Here is a 4,999-nt window from a genome sequence, read left to right on the forward strand (position 1 = left end):
AATGTTAGGTTACTAATTATTCAGATGTTCACAGGTCAGACACTGAGCATAGAAATATCATCTCTCCTTTCTGCCACCTACTGATACACATGTGACACAGCAGCCATACCTGCAATGCATCTAGGGGCAGTGAATAGTGAATCTTGAAGAGTATCAGTCTTCTAATTAACATGTTGAGCTCTGCATTTCTTTGTGCTTTTCCTTGTCTTTGCCATTTAAATACTTTTCAACATATGAAGCCCCGGGAGATAATCTTCAGATCCATGAATATGTGATATTTGTTTTGTTGTTGTTGTTTATGATATGGTCTGACAGTGTAGTTCAGGCTGATTATGAATTAATACTTTCTTCAGCTTCCACATTCCTGAATTATAGTCATGGACTGCCACATCAAGGTGTGTTTTATGCTTTTTGGTGCTCTTATGCACACTGTACTGCTTCGAAGTTTGGTCTTCTAATTGGCTATAGCTGATAGAAGCAGATCTAATGGCCTGCATGGATCTTGTATGTGGAAGCCTGTATCCTAAAACTTACACATTCGTTTTAGGAAATCTGGTTTTTAAGAAATTCATTTTTATTTTATGATTACAAGTGTTTTGTCTGCATGTTTCTATATGTACCATTTGCATGCCTGATGCTGGTAGAGGCCAGAAGAGGGCACTGGATCTCCTGGAACTAGAGTTGCAGATGGTTGTAAACTGCTATGTAGATGCTGGAAATGGAAAAGCAGCAAGTACTTTTAACCACTTAGCCATCCTTCCAGTCTACAGGATTTTTTTTTTTCCATTTCTTAGGGGTGGGACTGTAACTGCATGCCACCATACTCATTTATCTCATGTATTTTCATTGGCTATTTTATTTTTGGTTGATAGGAGAAGAGATGGGGTATAACTTAGTTTGTAGAGTGGTTACCTATCATGAAAAAAGACTTGGAATTGATATTCAGCAATACATGAACTCCTAGCACATGGGGAGTGCAACATGAAAGACTGAGAATTCAGGGACATCATTGGGTATTAGTTACTGTTTTTGAGCCTTGCCTGTGCTTAAAGAGGTCAGTAGGAGAAACACTTACCATTATATTGGTTAGAAGAGGAAATTAATAACCACATACTTATTTATTAACTTTAACAAAATAAGAAAGAACTCTTTATTTTAGAGTTGTACTAGTATGTCTAAGATACAAGTTGAGATGGTGGTCAGAGTGTTGAGATGAGAATCAGGCTAGAAATCTGTTTGAAGGAGAATTTTAATACATAATACAGGGCTATCCCTTGGGTGGGGGCAATTCTTACATCGGTCTTTGAAACACTGTTGACTGAGAACAACTCTGTATCTTCTTCCAGTGCTATATCTCCATTGTATTTTTGGTGATAAGATTTTGGCCATAACATTATGACCAGGAAAATAAACTGAATATTTCTTTAAATAGCTGGCATTAATGATAGTAGCTATTCATTTGATATTATATAAATTTACTGATTTCTGGAACTATAGGAATATATTTGAAGTGATAAGTCACCAAATAGAAAAGGAGTCAGAAATGTCAGCATTGAGATGCTCAGTGGAAATTCAAACACAGGAGGAAATGAGAAGGCACACAAGGGGACAAGGAAGCAAGTCAGTCGAATAGATGATACATTACCCAATACTAGAAGAAAAGGATCTCACTGAGTGGGGAAATGGAGGCACCAGGCAAAGGTTGTCTAGGAAAAACAGCATTTTCTATGCAAACAAAGCTACAATGTTAGCATCTTTGAAGCATGCTTAGATGCACATTTCCTTAGAGACGATGCTTGTTGAAAAGCATTATAAAGCTAGGAATGGAGGCACTGTAATCCTGGCAGTTGGGAGGCAAAGGTAGGAGAATCAAAAGGCCAAAGCTATCCCTGGCTATGCAGTGTGTTCCAGGTCAGCCTGGATTAGATGAGAACCCTGCTTTAAAAAAAAAAAAAAAGCTCAAAGGAATAGCATTATGTATTGCTGCCCTAGGACCTTGTGCTATTCAGTTACCAAGTCAGAGATGAAGAGTATCCTAAAGTCTGTTTGTTGGAGGAAATATATTTCAGGCAAAGCCATTTGTTTCTATTTTTGAAAGTTTTCTTTTAAGAATTGATCTGAGGAAGATCAGCCAGGATAAAATAAAGACCTCGGGAGGATAAACTTTTATCCCCACAGGCATATTTTTATTTTTTTGATTCATTATGTTCAGTAATCCAGAATGGTTCTTTCACAGTTTGATCTGATCATAATCAGGCAGAGAAGAGCATGTAATTTTTAAATGCCACCCAAAGATAGGTTGTGCCCTGAAGCCTTTTGCTGGAAATCTTGTTTTGAAGTTAATTGGAGAAAAGTGCTGGACAAGGCAGCAGAGAAAGAATTAAGTTTCTATGAAAATGGGCACTCAAGATGTACATGAGCCCTATGGGGTAAAGTCTATACAGTTTGCTCTGTTAGTTATCATCCAATACAACTGAAGTGGTTGCTCTTTATTATACAATAATGTGCTAGCGGGCTATTTGGGCTGCTTTGTGGAGTCCTTTCTAGCAGGCTTTATGTTGTATGAGTAGGGACAGCTTCAAAAGCACACACAAAGCTACTGTGTCCTAATCATGTTGTAAATCTTTTAGTAGAAAACAAAAAAGTTATTCAAGATAATGCCAGAACAATGTACATTTCTAGGATGGTGGGATGGAATAAGAAAAATGGATTTGGGATTTAGATGCAAAGTTACTAATAATCCTTATGGTCAGTAATTTTGAAATACAAATCCAAATAACATTAAAATTTGTCATAGTTTTAGAACAAAATTTAGAGTTGTACAGTCCTAAGTCTCTATGTACCTCTTTAATTTTTAGTGATTATAACTCCATAGCATTCTCTGATAGGAACAGAGACTTATCAATAGTCTTTAGACTTAACAACACTCAGCCCAGAGAAATCTTCAGTTGTTCTTCACTAAGTTTGAATAATGCTTCCTTTCACTACCTTGGCTTTTCCAGACAGAGATAGTTATTTCTGCCCCACCCATTCATAACTATTTAATCGAGGAGTTGTAATATATTTATGCTTTTAAATTTCTTACACCTTCATGCAGTCTTTCAAGCTTTCTTGTAATAAAAGGACTTAACACATATTAGCTATAGAACACTATTTGTTGAATCAATAGATAAGGTAGAATTAAAAAATATCTACCGAACAGACTTTAGTATTAATGTGCTAAGTGTTTGCCTTTCTATATCCAACTCTTAACTCATAATCGAACTCTCTGTCCCAGAAGGATGAACCTTATAGGATCACCTAGTATGCTTCAGTATTTCTGCCATTTACTGGTTTGAGCCAATGGCCCAGGCACCCAAAATTAAAGGGTGAAAAAAGAACAGATATAAATTTATTGTGCCAGCCTCTTTGTGGCACTCTTCTGGTTAAGAGAGCTTACATTCCTCTGAGGAGGGAAACAGCTGCTCAAAGCAGCCCCTTTCCTGGATTTCCACTCCTTCGTTCTTCCCCTTGTCCTAGACTTCCTTCCCTGTTGTTGGCCAGGAAGGACATGTCTCACTGCCTCCTTGGCCCCACCCACCTATGCAGAGAGTTCCTGTTGCTCCCATTTCAGATTGCCACTTTGAGTGACCTGTTAGCAACCTCAAGGTCAGATTTTTGAAAATCATTGTTTTGGGAAATGCTCCTCATCAGGATATTACTTAGAGTCTGAACAGGAAGCTTACCCCGATTGTAGGTTTAGAAATACTGAGGTTAATAGGGTCTGTGCTTTACTTGATATTATAGTGCTTTTCAAGTCTTTAATAACAATAATTCCTAGTATGAGACATAGCATGTCACAATTATCAAATATTTTTATCACCTCAAGGTTTGCTTTTCTCATTTTCTAATATATACATTAATGTATTATATATAAAAGGTATGTTCTTTCTTTTGCAACATGAAATTCTAAAAATGCTGTTCTGGCTCACTAAGAATACAGAACTGTAACATGCCAATCAAATCTCTTATTCTGTTATCATTAGTCTTCCAGCTGGTTGTGAAGAATTTTTATTTTATCCCAAATCTAGAGGCCATTAGGATAGGAGAAGGCTTTTGTTCCCAAGCCTGACAACTTGAGTTTGATCTCCAGGCCCCACATGGTAGGAGAGAACCAACTCTTGCACACTGTCCTCTGACCTCCACATAATGTGTGGCACCACAACTACCACATGATTCAAGGTGGCACCACAACTACCATACACACACACAATCACCTACACCCACGAATGTGCACAGGCACACCCACACCCACATACAAAACAAGTAAGATAAAATAAAAAAAGAAGAAGAATTAACCTATCTATGATTTTGACACACTTTTTGGATATTGAATTGTCTGCTTTGTTTTCAGCACTAATGAACATATCAAAGTTCTTTTTTGCATAATAAATGAGCAGGGTCTTTATTATTCTCTGTACCTGGTACAGTATTTTATAGGCACTGCACACAGAATATGGATGCTAGACTCTGATATTTAGGAAAACATTTGAATGAGATCCTCTACCCCTTTCAAACACACACACTTCCCCTCATCAACAAAAAGCCACAATTCTTAGAGAGGAACTTGCCCTAGTCTCACATCTGGGCATTTTAAATTCCAGATCACTTAAGTAATTTTAAGAGAGAGTCCTTCTTTCATTAGGCGTTCTGGGCAAAAACAGATCAGGCAGAGGAGTTCTGTGATGTCACTTCCTGTGAAAGCACCTCTCTCTGGAGTCCTGTGCTGCAGTAGCTCTTTCCAGAGGAGGGAGATAGATCTCAGAGGACAATGAAGCATGAATCAAATGGGTTGGTACTGCAGGTTAGACTGGCTTTCTCATTCAGGCCTGCTTCCAGCTTGTGAATGTCCTGAGAGTTTGCTGCCAAAAGTATGCGATAAGAAGTCAGTCTTCACAACACGTGCTCCTCTCCCCTCCCTTCCCCTCCCCTCTCTCCTTCCCTCCCCTCCCCTCCCCTC

General features: G+C 38.2%; 1 non-coding gene across 1 annotated transcript; it reads right to left on the bottom strand.

The window, feature by feature from the left end:
- LOC115032859 lies at positions 1-131 on the bottom strand. Its single transcript, XR_003838518.1, has one exon. It is a non-coding gene; the product is annotated as a small nucleolar RNA SNORA17 (small nucleolar RNA).
- Positions 132-4,999: the final 4,868 nt, after the last annotated feature.

Source organism: Mus caroli, chromosome 12 (genome assembly GCF_900094665.2).
Source record: "Mus caroli chromosome 12, CAROLI_EIJ_v1.1, whole genome shotgun sequence".
Lineage (NCBI taxonomy): Eukaryota > Metazoa > Chordata > Mammalia > Rodentia > Muridae > Mus > Mus caroli.